At 41.4% G+C, this 16,417-nt stretch overlaps 2 pseudogenes; both read right to left on the bottom strand.

Moving 5' to 3' along the window:
* Positions 1-284: 284 nt before the first annotated feature.
* LOC144467424 (Ig kappa-b4 chain C region pseudogene) lies at positions 285-721 on the bottom strand (annotated as a pseudogene).
* An 11,122-nt stretch (positions 722-11,843) lies between these two features.
* Positions 11,844-12,237, bottom strand: LOC144467310 (Ig kappa-b4 chain C region pseudogene; annotated as a pseudogene).
* Between the last annotated feature and the right edge of the window lie 4,180 nt (positions 12,238-16,417).

The raw sequence follows: 16,417 nt of genomic DNA, 5'->3' as shown, positions 1-16,417 counted from the left end.
TAAAACCATCACCAGCAGTGAGAAAAACTAACTGTGACATGGGTTATAATCTTGTATCTCTTAACATGTGGGAGAAGGGAACTGTTGCAATAACAATATTCAGACAATGTTTTTATTTGCTTATGTTTTATTAAACAGCATTAACAGCATAAGCACTATGACAAGAATAAAAACATTGCTGTTTCAAGGTGAGAGCTGTTAAACTGGTCACATGATAGAAACACAGAGAGCAGACTGAGAGCAGTAGCAGAGTAAAACCAGCAGCAGAGTCCCAGTGAGTCAGGTCAGGACTGGGAACACTGGTCTCTCCTCAGTGTCTCTGAGAGTGGAGTCTGGGAGCCCTGGGTGGCCTCACAGGTCACAGATCCCAACCTCCTCCACTGGTCTGCAGGGAGCCTCAGGGTGCTGCTCCAGCTGTAGAGGCCGTCCTTCTCCAGCACCCCAGGGCTCCTGCTCTCCTCCCAGTTGATGCTGCTGATGCAGCCGTCCACCTTCCAGGCCAGACTCCAGTCTGAGGGGAAGCCCTTGTTGGCCAGACACATGAGCGTGGCCTTCCCCTGCTGCAGCTCCTCACTGGAGGGGGGCAGCACCGTCAGGGTGGGACGGACATCACCTAGGAGACACCAATCAGCTTACAGGACAGGGACCACACAGCTATTTTCTCCTTTAAGGAGTTTCTGTCAGATGGTTTTTCTGCTCCATCAGTCACTCACTCACACATTGTTTCACTTCCCTTTAAGAAGCCTCTCAGAGAGAATCATCATACAGAATGACATCAAATATATCAAACTACACTGGAAATAAAAGCAGCAGATTTGAAAAAACTGTAAAAATTTCAAATCAAACACATCAAAAAACCTGATCATACAATACTTTAAAGGATTTAGAGAAAACATTAATAAAGACAGAAAATGAAAGAAAAACAATCAGATGTTCTTTATGTGGATTTCAGTCATTCTTTAGCGATTATTAAAACAAACAAAAATCCAACATTATTTAGTACAATAAAAAAGATAACAGAATTTGCACCTTTTCAAATACTGATCTGTATCTTCACTCTGTTCAATTTTACTTGAATAAAGTATTTTTTACTTCATCATAACAAAAGTTATCACTGTGGAGGAAAACTAAACATTAACTTTAGAAAACATTTTTACAGTAGAATTGCAGTTTTATCTTCATCATCAAGTCATTTGAATGTCAGTATGACAGGAATCTGTGAGGAAATGCTTGTAAAGCTGCTCTGAGTGTGTCTCCATGATAAAAGAGGAGAAATAATATCAAAAATACTAAGAGCTTTATGAACAAAACAAACACTTAAAAATGAAATTTGAAACATTATTTTACAGGATGGTATTTGGTATTTCTGTATAAACTTCTTATTAAAATCTGACTTACTTCCAAACTCTAGTCTGGTTCCTCCACCAAAAGTCCACCACAGTGATACAAACTCATTGAGCCACCATACAAAAACCTCTCACTGTAGAGAGACACGGCTCTCTGACTTTGACACACTGAACTAAACCTACAAGCCCTCAAGATGAAACTTTAGCATTTAAGTAAGAAATAAAGATTTATCTTCTAGCTTCATGTTTTATTTTCATTACAATGGACTTTTGATTTTCTCATTCAAAAGCTTACTTTGTCTTTTAATGCAAAATATGTCTAAAAACAAAATGGAAAGGCGACTACTATTTCTTGCCTGTTAAATATATAATATAAAGAAAACATGGCTGCTGAAAAAATAAACATTTTAAACATCTGACTTACTTCCAACATCCAGTCTGGTTCCTCCACTGAACGTGTACCACAGTTTCCCAGTTTACCCAGATTGTGTAATAACTGGTTTAACCGTTTAGAGACTGATTCACAAACTATGAATATATACATAACATTTTCTATGTGAAACTTCAAACATCTACAAGCAGTATTAATTTCTCCTCCAGTAAAACAAATTCAAATAAATGTAAAAATTCCAAAGGAAAACTGTCCTATAAATCCTGCCATTAATAATCCTGATATATATAATTATCATGAACCTATGTTTATTGTAGATTATGATAAATGAAAATACATTTTGTCTGAATACATCCCACAGTGATGGTGATTTGTGTGGCTGTGAATTAGTGGGAATTCATCATAATATTCTGCAAGTAAATCAGCTCATCCAACTCAAACCAAAGCTTTTCATGAAAAAGGAAGTAACACATTCCTAATCAATACTCTGGTAAAGTGATTGATCCAATGATAGTCAGCATCATCAGAGTAATCCAAGTCCCTGTTGGAGTCAGTCAGAGCATTTCCATAGAGAGCCACTTTGCATCAGCAGCACCATGCTCCAGTGCTCTGGGAGAGTTTATAGTCCTGAGAGTTGAACACTGGATGACTGACAGCTGTCCTTCATGACAACAGAAGCCACAGAAATCCTCCTCATCAAAAACATGACTTTGATCTCCGTCCTCATCTGGACTCTCCTCTGCTGCTGCTTCACAGGTAAAGTCCAGAGAATCAAACTCCTCTCCTCTATCAACATCTGTCCCTCTGAAATGAAGCTGACAAAACCATGATGCTGCTTTCTGTTTGTGTCTCTGTATCCTCAGAGTCCAGAGGTCAGGTCACAGTGACTCAGCCTGGAGCAGTGAGCTCTGCTGTGGGAGGCTCCGTCACCATCACATGTAGGACCAGTCAGGATGTTTATAGCTCTAACTACTTAGCCTGGTACCAACAGAGAGATGGAGAAACTCCCAAACTGCTCATTCACTATGCCAGCACTCGAGAATCAGGGATTCCAGATCGTTTTACAGGCAGTGGATCAAACTCTGACTTCACTCTGACCATCAGTGGAGTCCAGACTGAAGATGCAGCAGTTTACTACTGTCAGAGTGGACACTACATCAACAGTCAGTGGTACAAAAACCTCCTTCAGTCAGACTGAACAGAAACTGAACTGACTGCTGCAGCTGGAAGCTACTGCAGAGACTGATACACTTCACTGAGGGGACACACACACACACACACACACACACACATTTAGATTTCAATCAATCAATCAATCAATCAATTTTATTTATAAAGCCCAATATCACAAATCACAGTTTGCCTCACAGGGCTTTACAGCATACGACATCCCTCTGTCCTTATGACCCTCGCAGCGGATAAGGAAAAACTCCCCAAAACAACCCCTTTAACAGGGAAAAAAAACGGTAGAAACCTCAGGAAGAGCAACTGAGGCGGGATCTCTCTTCCAGGACGGACAGACGTGCAATAGATGTCATACAGAACAGATCAGCATAATAAATTAACAGTAATCCACATGACACAATGAGACAGAGAGAGAGACAGAGAAAGAGATGCAGGTAATGACAGTAGCTTACAACAACATTATTGAAAGTAATAATATTATAGTTATAGTTCTGGCTACTGTGGTACAATATGTTGAAAGTATGTATTAATATCTGGCAGTATACATGTGTGACAATAGTCATATGTGTATAATAACAGTAGAAGTATGACTAATGACTAATGATGGCAGCAGCAGCAGGAGGCATCTGGCAGGACCACGGCAGCAGCACAACCACACACGTCACACTGTCCAGGCACCGCTGCGATATGAGTTAATCTAAGAGACAGTGGAGCACAAGGGCTCCGGAGAAGAAGCCGAGTTAGTGACATCCAGAATGGCCAAGTTAGCAAGATGCAGTAATAGAATACGAGAGAGAGAGAGAGAAGGAAAGAAGGTGCCCGATGTATTATGGGGGGGGGGTCCTCCGGCAGACTAGGCCTAAGTCAGCCTAACTAGGGGCTGGTACAGAGCAAGCCTGAGCCAGCCCTAACTATAAGCTTTATCAAAGAGGAAAGTCTTAAGTCTAGTCTTAAATGTGGAGACGGTGTCTGCCTCCCGGACCGTAACAGGAAGATGATTCCACAGGAGAGGAGCCTGATAGCTGAAGGCTCTAGCTCCTGATCTACTTTTGGAGACTTTAGGGACCACGAGTAACCCTGCGTTCTCAGAGCGCAGCGGTGCCTGGACAGTGTGACGTGTGTGGTTGTGCTGCTGCCGTGGTCCTGCCAGATGCCTCCTGCTGCTGCTGCCATCATTAGTCATTAGTCATAATGACTAATAATAATAGTCGCTTTTTTAAGTTAACAGTAGGATTTTAAATTCAGTTCTGGATTTTACAGGAAGCCAGTGCAGAGAAGCTAAAACAGGAGAAATATGGTCTTGTTTCTTAGTTCCTGTTAGTACACGTGCTGCTGCATTCTGAATTAGCTGGAGAGTTTTTAAGGACTTACTAGAGCTACCTGATAATAGAGAGTTACAGTAATCCAGCCTTGAGGTAACAAAAGTGTGCACCAATTTTTCTGCATCTTTTCGGGTCAGGATAGGCCTAATTTTCGCAATATTACGCAGATGAAAAAATGCAGTCCATGAGGTTTGTTTTAAATGAGAATTAAAAGACAAATCTTGATCAAATATTACTCCGAGGTTTCTTACGGTAGTGCTAGAGGCCAGAGCAATGCCATCTAGAGAAACTATGTCATCAGATAAAGAGTCTCTGAGTTGTTTGAGGCCAAGAACAATAACTTCAGTTTTGTCTGAATTTAACATCAGGAAATTGGTGCACAAGTTTTTATGTCTTTAAGGCAGTTATGGAGTTTAGTTAATTGATTACTTTCTTCTGGCTTCATCGATAAATACAACTGAGTATCATCCGCATAACAATGGAAATTTATAGAGTGATTTCTAATGATGTTACCTAAAGGAAGCATATAGAGAGTAAATAGGATTGGTCCGAGCACAGAACCTTGCGGAACTCCAAAACAAACTTTGGTACGTAAGGATGATTCATTATGAACGTCAACAAACTGAAAACGATCAGATAAATAAGATTTAAACCAGCTTAGTGCAGAACCTTTTAGGCCAATTAAGTGATCCAGTCTTTGCAGTAGAATTTGATGGTCAATTGTGTCAAACGCCGCACTAAGATCTAATAAAACAAGTACAGAGACAAGTCCTTTGTCTGAAGCAATCAGAAGGTCATTTGTAATTTTAACTAGTGCTGTCTCAGTGCTATGATGCACTCTAAATCCTGACTGAAATTCCTCAAATAAATTATTATCATGGAGAAAATCACACAGCTGGTCTGCGACTACTTTCTCAAGGATCTTTGACATAAAGGGAAGATTAGATATTGGTCTATAGTTGGCTAACACCTCTGGATCCAGGGTGGGCTTTTTTAGTAGAGGTTTAATTACAGCTACCTTAAAAGACTGTGGTACATAGCTTGTTAATAAGGATATATTGATCATATCTAATATATGAGTGTTAACTAAAGGAAAGACCTCCTTAAGTAGCCTAGTTGGGATGGGGTCTAAGAGACACGTTGGTGATTTAGATGAAGAAATCACTGTTGTCAATTCTTGAAGAGAAATTGGGGAGAAGCAATCTAAATATATATTAGGTCTTACAGCTGTGTTTGAGGTTAGATAGGTACTATCTGAGGACAGGAGGTCATGAATTTTGCCTCTAATAGTTAGAATTTTGTCATTAAAAAAGCTCATAAAATCATTACTGCTAAGGGCTAAAGGAATACAAGGCTCAATAGAGCTTTGACTCTCAGTCAGCCTGGCTACAGTGCTGAAAAGAAACCTGGGGTTGTTCTTGTTTTCTTCTATTAATGCTGAGTAATAGTTTGCTCTGGCATTGCGGAGGCCCCTCTTATAAGTTTTGAGACTGTCTGTCCAGATTAAATGAAATTCTTCCAGTTTGGTCAATTGCCAATTCCTTTCAAATTTTCGCGATATTTGTTTTAACGGGTTTGAGAGTTATACCAAGGAGTGAACTTTCTTTGCTTTTTTAACTTCTTTTTAAGAGGAGCTACAGAGTCAAGTGTTGTTCGCAGCGAGCCTACGGCGCTATCGACAAAATGATCAAAGTCGGTACAGGAAACCTCTGTTACTGAGGGACTTGGTATTGAATTTAACAACGGAGTAATCTTTTCCTTAAATTTTGCGACAGCACTATCTGATAAACATCTAGTATAGTAACTGTTGCTGAGTGGCGTGTAATCGGGTAAAAAGAAATCAAAAGTAATCAGATAATGATCCGATAGCGAGGGATTCTGTGGAAAGACTTTTAGGTTATCAATTTCAACTCCATACGTCAGAACTAGATCAAGGGTATGGTTAAAACAATGAGTGGGTTCATGTACACCCTGACTGAAGTCAATGGAGTCTAATAATGAGATAAACGCGGTAGCCAGGGAGTCATTATCAACGTCGACATGAATGTTAAAATCGCCTACAATAATAACTTTACCTGATTTAAGAACTAAACTGGATAAAAACTCTGAGAATTCAGATACAAATTCAGAATACGGGCCAGGAGCACAGTACACTATAACAAATAGAAGTGGCTGCGAGGTTTTCCAGGTCGGATGTAAAAGACTAAGAACGAGGCTTTCAAATGAATTATAATCTAGTTTAGGTTTAGGGCTGATTAACAGACTAGAGTTAAAAATGGCTGCAACTCCCCCTCCTCGGCCGCTGCCTCGAGGAATGTGGGTATTATTATGACTGGGAGGAGTGGATTTATTGAGACTGACATATTCATCTTGACACAGCCAGGTTTCAGTGAGACTGAGTAAATCAATATGATTATCTGATATTAATTCGTTTACTAACACTGCTTTAGACGATAGAGACCTGATATTTAACAGTCCGCATTTAATTCTCCTGTTTTGTCTTTCTGTCACAGAAGAGGTTTTAATTTTTATGAGGTTGTTATGCACAACTCCTCTTTGTTTAATTTTAGATTTAAATAATTTAGGTGGTCGGGGGACAGACACCGTTTGTATAAAACTATGGAAACTATGGCTGGGTAACTGAACTAGAAGCTCAGAGAGGCGTATAGGACTGCGTCTCCGAGTCCTGGTCTCAACTCTGGGTTGTCAGGAATTTGATTTACTAATAAAGTTTGCCAGGTTCCTAGAAATGAGAGCAGCTCCATCCAAAGTGGGATGAATGCCGTCTCTCCTAATAAGACCAGGTTTTCCCCAGAAAGTTTGCCAATTATTAACAAAACCCACATCGTTTGCTGGACACCACCTGGACAGCCAGCGATTAAATGATGACATGCGGCTAAACATGTCATCACTGGTCAGATTTGGGAGGGGTCCAGAGAAAACTACGGAGTCCGATATCGTTTTTGCATATTCACACACCGAGGCAATATTAATTTTAGTGACCTCCGATTGGCGTAACCGGGTGTCATTGCCGCCGACGTGAATAACAATCTTACTGAATCTACGTTTAGCTTTAGCCAGCAGTTTTAAATTTGACTCAATGTCACCCGCTCTAGCCCCAGGGATACATTTGACTATGGCCACTGGTGTTGCTAACTTCACGTTCCTCAGAATAGAGCTGCCAATAACCAGAGTTTTATCCTCAGCGGGTGTGTCGCTGAGTGGGGAAAAGCGGTTGGAAACGTGAACAGGCTGGTGGTGAGCCGTGGGCTTCGGCTTGGAGCTGCGCCTCTCACGAACAGTTACCCAGCCTCCCGGCTGCACGGGAGTTGCTGGAGGACAGTTAGCAGAGGCTAAGGCTATGCTATGTGGCTCCGCACCGGCTACAGGGGGCTGGCTAACTACCGCAGCTACTGAATGGTTTTCCATGGTGTGGAGCCGCGCTTCTAATTCACTAAGCCTCGCCTCCAACACAGCAAATAAGCTACACTTATTACAATTACCACTGTTGCTAAAGGAGGCAGAGGCATAACTGAACATTTGGCACACCGAGCAAGAAAGAGCAGAAGGAGAAGCCATCGCTAACTGTAAAGCTAATGTAGCTACCAAGGCTAGTAACGTGCTAATAACAGCTAAGAGATTAGCGAGAAAGTCGTAGAAAGGAGGAGAGCTATAAGTGCTTAAACAGAACCACTGTGGGTTAAGACTTGAAGTAGACGTTAAAGCAACTGAAGTGAGAAAGCAGGCTAGCAGAATTCACCAGAGCAGTACAGAGACGCTGTCACAGAAACACCGGAAATGACACAACTCGCTTAGCGCAATACGTCAGCACGTCAGATCCTCCGTACACTGTACACTGACGATACACTTAAAACCGTAACTTTCCTAAATCTTTTCACATGGCACTTTTCTTTTTCAAGCAAATGAAACCTATATAGCACTACAAATACACTTATTTTTAAACTGGTCCTCCAGGAAACCAGTGTTCAGTATCATGTGAAACCAAGTGAACTGTAGGAGCTAAATGGATGTTTCACCTGGCTTGACCTGGCTGACGTGCTTTGCACAGTTGATGCCACAACTTACCTGTGTCGAGTTCAGACAATAAACTGCAGGTTCCAGTTGCAGAACAACCATCGTATTTATTCATTCCACCAAAACACAGGTTCAATAAATGTCCATTTCTTTATCCTTTATCCAAACTGAACACACAGCAAGTTGTACACTGTACTGCACAACAGTGGTCAAAAACCTTTTGCTCCTTCAGGTTGAAACACCTGACAGAAACAATGTTGTTCCTACCTTTATACACTAGTGCTCCAAGTGCCAACACAGCGCCACCAGTGTACATCCATGGTAAACACAATTCATGTCTGCTGAGTGGAATGACATATTTGGCTCTTACATTAACTTTGACATATTTTAAGGCACATTGTCAAACATGTTTCTTTTTCTAAACCTAACCTACAAAACTTTACTTTTCTAAACCGAATATACATAACTTAACTTTAAGCACTAAGTTGTTAGATATGATACAAACCATCATATGTGAGTTTTCACAAGACACCACACAAACTGTTGTATAACGATACTTTGAAAACCAACAAGCCCTGATCATGAGACATTTCTGACCTCCTAGTGTTAAGGCCTGTATAACATCATTAATATACTGTAGGAGGGTGCGTGACTGTGTAGACCTCTAAAAATGATGAAGTTTCTTGACCTGGATTTTTTCTGTAGGACGAAGCGAGCAACAAAAATGAAGACAGTGATATAAGATCTTTTTAAGGACCTGGTCAAAGGCCATATGACAGCCCACTGGACCACTGGTTAGTGATGCATGGATGTGAAAGACATGGCAAAACAGTAACACTGTTGATGGCTCCTCAATCTCGCCGTCCTCTGAGGTTCGCAACCTGGGTGTCACCTTGGACTCCGCTCTTTCTTACGACACACACATCAAATCCGTCACCAAATCAGCTTTTTTCCACCTCGGGAACATCTCCAGACTCCGACCTTCACTCCCCGACTCCGTTGCTGAGACTCTTATACACGCCTTTATCACCTCACGTCTGGATTATTGTAATGCCGTTCTGTACGGGGTCACCAATAAAACTCTTGGCAGACTCCAACATGTTCAAAACTCAGCTGCCAGGGTTCTCACTCGCACTAAACCTTGGCAGCACATCACCCCTACTCTCAAACAACTGCACTGGCTTCCTGTTAAGTTCCGGATCACCTTCAAACTTCTCCTGCTCACCTACAAATCTCTGCACACCCTTGCCCCTCAGTATTTAACAGACCTCCTTCATGTTCACCACCCGTCCCGGAACCTGCGATCTGCGGACTTGGGCCTCCTTTCAATTCCTCGTACTGGAAGGCAAACCTTTGGGAGCAGGGCCTTCAGTGTGGCAGCACCCACCCTCTGGAACTCACTTCCGCTGGAGATTCGCCAGGCACCAACTCTGGACTCTTTTAAATCTCAGCTAAAGAGGCACCTTTTCCTGCTGGCTTTCGCCAGCTAGTTGTGTTTTCTGTTTGTTCATGTCATGTGATTTTGTGGTTGTCTGTGTGATTTTGTGGTTGTTTGCAATTGTGAAGCGACCTTGGGTTTCTTGAAAGGCGCCATATAAAATTGATTTATTATTATTATTATTATTATTATTATTATTATTATTATTATTATTAACAACAGAGAAAATGGACAAATACATAAGTGCAGTGAAATCTTCATCTAAGCTTGAGGCACACCTGCACAACATTTTATATTGTATCTTGACTGAAAAATACAGAGGTGTATCAAACACTTCAAATGCTGCTCAAGAGTCAATGTCTGTTCAAAAGTGACACCTATATTTCTGAGGGCAGATTGAACAGATGATAAAATAGAAACATCTGAACACTTGAACAATTAAACTTTAAAAAGATGTAAAACATAAAAATCTCAAACATCCTCTTCAAGTAACACCATAGTAAAATCATTTTCTACATAGATTATATTCAATTATACATGAAAAAACCTGCAGCTTCCCTTCCTCAAGTAAATAATGTGGACAGTAACTGAAGCAGCTCTTCCGTGTACTTTTCTCTGCTTTTCAAATTTACGACAAGTATTAATTTCAGACATTAGAGCTTTCCATTATCTCAAAAGTGTTTAAATTAATGTTAATCCCTTCACTAAGAGAATGAACATGATGCCTAGCAAAACAAAATCAGTGTCCTGGTGTGAAACCTTTTTATGTCACACTATAAATATTTAAAAATTTCTCACAAACATTAACAATTGTATTTACTGAGAGGAAGCCAAATGATTGTTCAATGACAAAATGTTACCATTCTTTCATGCCCCACGATGTAGTTCACACAGTGAAAAAGCATCATACAAAGACCTCCCTCAGTCAGACTGAACAGAAACTGAACTGACTGCTGCAGCTGGAAGCTACTGCAGAGACTGATACACTTCACTGAGGACACACACACACACACACACATACACTGTCATCAATTAGATTGAACATTTAACTGTTGTTACTTTAACATCAAATGAAACATTTGTCAAAACAAGTGAAACAACAAAAAATGATCTTGGTGGAAATCAAAGTAATTCCTCGATCACAGCTTCTCACCATCATTTATAACCCATTATAATCTCCTGTTCTCATCTGATTTTCCAATAAATCAAGAGGAGCCAAGCTTGGACAGTTAATGAGAAAAAGATTTGGTCATGACCTTTGACCTCAGCTTCATACTGAATCACAGCTATTTCAACTTGATCCAGTTGAACAGAAACACAAAGACACAGATCAGCATCAGAAACATTTATGATCAAAAGTCACCCAAATATTACCTACACATCTGTCCAATATGAAGCATTCCTTTATTAGTCCCCCACTGGGAAATTCAATTTTTTCACTCTGTTGTTATTTTACAGATCACACACACACACACACACACACACACAGACACACACACACACACACACACACATTAATGGAGAGATGAGGGGGCTGCCCATGGACAGGTGCTGGGAGCAGTTGAGGATTTGGTGCCTTGCTCAGTGGCACCTCCTGAGCTCCCAGTCCCCACTCCATGTTCAGTCCGTACAGGCACTTGAACTGGGGACCCTCTGGTTCCCAAGCCAAGTCCCAACAAACTGAGCTCCTGCCACTCATGTGATTGTAAACAAATGTTATGAAAAGAAAAGCTTTATATCACCTGGAATTGTAAAAATACAAAAGACAGAATTGACACTTTGAACTATATCTACACATATATGTGTGTTATATAAGTGTTAAATCTGCTGGCAGACAGCAAGAGACAGAGACTGTGCTCTCATTTCTATCCCATCATGTCCTCTGTTGAAGTAACTCTGTCTCGATTTGGTGGAAAATCTCAAATTAGATTCATGTTGTGTGACTTTATGCAGGTGATACACTGAAACACTCGAGTAATGCTCCTAATATATAACATATGTCCAAGAAATGAAGTCACATGACGGCACTCATATGATATATTTGATCAAATCTTTATTGCGTTGAGATATTAAAACCATCAACGCAAGCAAGAACATGTTCACACTGAAACGTCATGAGAGAGACAGAGAGCAGACTGAGAGCAGTAGCAGAGTAAAACCAGCAGCAGAGTCCCAGTGAGTCAGGTCAGGACTGGGAACACTGGTCTCTCCTCAGTGTCTCTGAGAGTGGAGTCTGGGAGCCCTGGGTGGCCTCACAGGTCACAGAGCCCACCTTCCTCCACTGGTCTGCAGGGAGCCTCAGGGTGCTGCTCCAGCTGTAGAGGCCGTCCTTCTCCAGCACCCCAGGGCTCCTGCTCTCCTCCCAGCTGCTGCTGCTGCTGCTGCTGCTGCTGCTGCCGTCCACCTTCCAGGCCAGACTCCAGTCTGAGGGGAAGCCCTTGTTGGCCAGACACATGAGCGTGGCCTTCCCCTGCTGCAGCTCCTCACTGGAGGGGGGCAGCACCGTCAGGGTGGGACGGACATCACCTAGGAGACACCAATCAGCTTAGAGGACAGGGACCACACAGCTGTCAATCAACCATCAGACACTTGGACACCTTTACTGTGTGAGAGTTGATTTTCTCCTTTAAGGAGTTTCTGTCAGATGTTTTTTCTGCTCCATCAGTCACTCACTCACACATTGTTTCACTTCCCTTTAAGAAGCCTCTCATGCAAATCAGCACAGAGAGAATCATCATACAGAATGACCTCAAACATATCAAACTACACTGGACAGAAAATATCAGAATTTGGAAAAATTCTTTCTTATCCAAAACCTTGACTAACCATTACGTATTAATGGCATATTTAGTGGAAACAGAACCAAAATTAGAAATTAAACAGATTACAATCAAATGTTCTTCATGTGGATTTCAGTCATCATTAAAAAAAAGTGTTACAAAGATTTTCAAAATCTAAAACACTAGATGACAAAATGAAGTGATCTTGCACATTCTCTAATACCCACTTTTATTTTCACTCTGTTCAACAATATTTAACTGATTCTGAATTTGTTCTAAAAACAGGTATTATTTAGGAGGAACATTTAGATATAATATCAGAAAACATTTGGAAAACAGGTTTGCAGTTTTATCATCTTATATTTCAAGATTTTTTTTAAAATCCCAGTGTGATGGAATTTTGTGAAGCCACTGTGAGTCACTCTCCATGGTTAAGGAGAAGAAATAAAAACATGAATAATAAACTAAACAAAACAAGAGTTTTTTTTTAATCTATTGCAAATATTACAAATCAAAATTAAAAACATAGCAATATGGTATCTAGTGTTTGTGAAGAAACTTACTTCCAACATCCAGTCTGGTTCCTCCACCAAAAGTCCACCACAGTGATACAAACTCATTGAGCCGCCGTTCAATAACCTCTCACTGTAGAGAGACACGGCTCTCTGACTTTGACACAAACAAACTCACCAAAAATATTTCCAGTTTACCCAGATTGTGTAATAACTGGTTTAACTGTTTAGAGACTGATTCACAAACTTTGAATATATACACAGCAATTTCTATGTGAAACTTCAAACATCTACAAGCAGTATTAATTTCTCCTCCAGTAAAACAAATTCAAATAAATGTAAAAATTCCAAAGGAAAACTGTCCTATAAATCCTGCCATTAATAATCCTGATATATATAATTATCATGAACCTATGTTTATTGTAGATTATGATAAATGAAAATACATTTTGTCTGAATACATCCCACAGTGACGGTGATTTGTGTGGCTGTGAATTAGTGGAAATTCACAATAATATTCTGCAAGTAAATCAACTCATCCAACTCGAACCAAAGCTTTTCATAAAAAAGGAAGTAACACATTCCTAATCAATACTCTGGTAAAGTGATTGATCCATTGATAATCAGCATCATCAGAGTAATCCAAGTCCCTGTTGGAGTCAGTCAGAGCATTTCCATAGAGAGCCACTTTGCATCAGCAGCACCATGCTCCAGTGCTCTGGGAGAGTTTATAGTCCTGAGAGTTGAACACTGGATGACTGACAGCTGTCCTTCATGACAACAGAAGCCACAGAAATCCTCCTCATCAAAAACATGACTTTGATCTCCGTCCTCATCTGGACTCTCCTCTGCTGCTGCTTCACAGGTAAAGTCCAGAGAATCAAACTCCTCTCCTCTATCAACATCTGTCCCTCTGAAATGAAGCTGACAAATCCATGATGCTGCTTTATGTTTGTGTCTCTGTATCCTCAGAGTCCAGAGGTCAGGTCACAGTGACTCAGCCTGGAGCAGTGAGCTCTGCTGTGGGAGGCTCTGTCACCATCACATGTAGGACCAGTCAGAATGTTTATAGCTCTAACTACTTAGCCTGGTACCAACAGAGAGATGGAGAAACTCCTAAACTGCTCATATACTTTGCCAGCACTCGAGCATCAGGGATTCCAGGTCGTTTTACAGGCAGTGGATCAAACTCTGACTTCACTCTGACCATCAGTGGAGTCCAGACTGAAGATGCAGCAGTTTACTACTGTCAGAGTGCACATTACATCAACAGTCAGTGGTCGTTGACACAGTGAAAAAGCGTCGTACAAAAACCTCCCTCAGTCAGACTGAACAGAAACTGAGCTGACTGCTGCAGCTGGAAGCTACTGCAGAGACTGATACACTTCACTGAGGACACACACACACACACACACACACACACACACACAAAGCAGTGGCGGCTGCTGGTCTTTCAAACAGGGGAAGCTCACTTTAAGTTTACATCATAAAATTTGTCATAGTGTAGCGAGGCAGTAACTTATAAAAGGAACATTTCATTGAAGCAGTTTTTCAACCACACTCATGCCATAGAACCACAGCAAAACACACCTCAAAGATTTTCAGATGGGTTTAAACACCTGAACTGTGTACAAACGGTGACAATGAACTATATCGCTTATGAAAATAAGGAACTCCAGATGGCACTCTGTCAGAAGACTCCACTCACAAATATCTGCATGGGACTGAGTTTGAAATGTGAAGCACTGTCAATCACAAAGGGGTTCAGCCTTTTAGACAATTCCTCCAATCATCATGCATACACCGAGCGTCCTCTCCTGGCCACCGCTCCATTAGGTCCCACGGAAGTTAAAGGGAAATTTCGGTTTATTTCAACTTGTCTCCTCTCGTCCTAAATTTGTTTCAAGTGACTAGTGACATAGAAATAATAGTTAGCATGTTAGCCGTTAGCCTAGATACAGCCGGGGCGCATAGTAGCGTCAGACCTGTTAAAACGTAAGTGAACGGGCAACCTTCAAGTGCAAAGTTAGTCCACTAAACAAGCTTTTTCTCCACAAAGACCGCCTCATATCGTTAGGATAAATGTCAGAGAACTTATAGAAAACGACATGTAAACGTGTTGTCTTACCTTACTGGTGTGCTGCCATGTTTGTTTACCATTTAGCTCTGCTTTCCAAAGCGCGGCCGAAATATCGCGAGAACAAGCAGCGATCTCATACCGTGCCTGAAATATCGCGAGAACAAGCAGCAACAGCTGGAAGGCAGAACCGGACAGTAGCCTGAAAAGTTCATTCATTTATTTTATGAAAGATTTATAGAATAATGGCTGACTTTTTGCCAGACTTCAACTTTGTGGAGGAGGAATTACATTTTGCAGAGTTTGATGGCCGCCCTTATTTATTTGAGCCAGAATACACTGAGGAAGAGCTTTGTGAAATTGAAGAATGGAGGAGGAGAGAGAGAGAGGCGCAACAGGTAGAGGACGAGAGAGGAGGAATGGCTGCTGCAAGGCTGTGTAGCTCTGGAGATTGGTGGTGTACCTGTGAATGCTGTGCCCCAGTGCCCTCAGAAGAGGAATGCCTCTATTGCAAGGAATGGGACCGGTTGCAGCCTTATTTTCAAGGTCTGGATGTGACCGAGGACGAGACACTAGAGGGCTGCATTGGGACTTTGCTGCGGGCGGGAACAGGCGGCTAAAAAAAAACACTGTGGGAACTTGGTGCACATGCATGAGCGTTTCCAGTCTATATTTATTCATAAATGGACAAATATGCCCTGAACCAGCTTTCATACCAATTTGCCGCTTGCTCCACCTGTCTGTGTGTCTGTCTGTCTGTGTGTCTGTAAGCTCCATCTGTCATGAGACAAACATGAAAGAAGACGTGCAGTTTATTGTGTTTCACCGGCGACGAGCTGTCATTACGCCCATCTGCGTGCTCTTTATAACTCACTGTGTGAACCTATGTTGCATAATAAAGATGTGCCCCCTCGTAATTTTTAACCGCCCTCAATAACTTCATCCTGCCGCCAGGCCTGCCTTAACCTCAATCACTGCGTGATTATATAAAGGTAGAAAAATAAATAAAATACAGAGGAGGAGAACAGAATATGAAACAGCCTTTATTTCATTAAAAACTAAATGAAAACAATGAAATAGGAGCGCTATTCCTGACCAGTGCGTCAAAAGACATGCAGACCAGGGAAACGATACAAACAACCCCATGAATCTCTTTATTAATAGCCTATAAAATGACATATTTTCTCCTGCGGGACGGGAGAAGGCACAAAATCATTGATCTCTATTATTGTGCGGGCATAAATTCTCAGAGTTTTGTGGGTGCGGGCAGCAGTGGACATACACATTGCGGGAGCGGGCGGGAGTGTAATACACACGTTGCGGTTGCGGGC

The sequence above is a fragment of the Epinephelus lanceolatus genome, chromosome 16 (genome assembly GCF_041903045.1).
Source record: "Epinephelus lanceolatus isolate andai-2023 chromosome 16, ASM4190304v1, whole genome shotgun sequence".
Taxonomy (NCBI): domain Eukaryota; kingdom Metazoa; phylum Chordata; class Actinopteri; order Perciformes; family Serranidae; genus Epinephelus; species Epinephelus lanceolatus.
The sequence above is the reverse complement of the archived record's forward strand: the minus strand, read 5'-3'. Positions and strand labels throughout refer to the sequence as shown.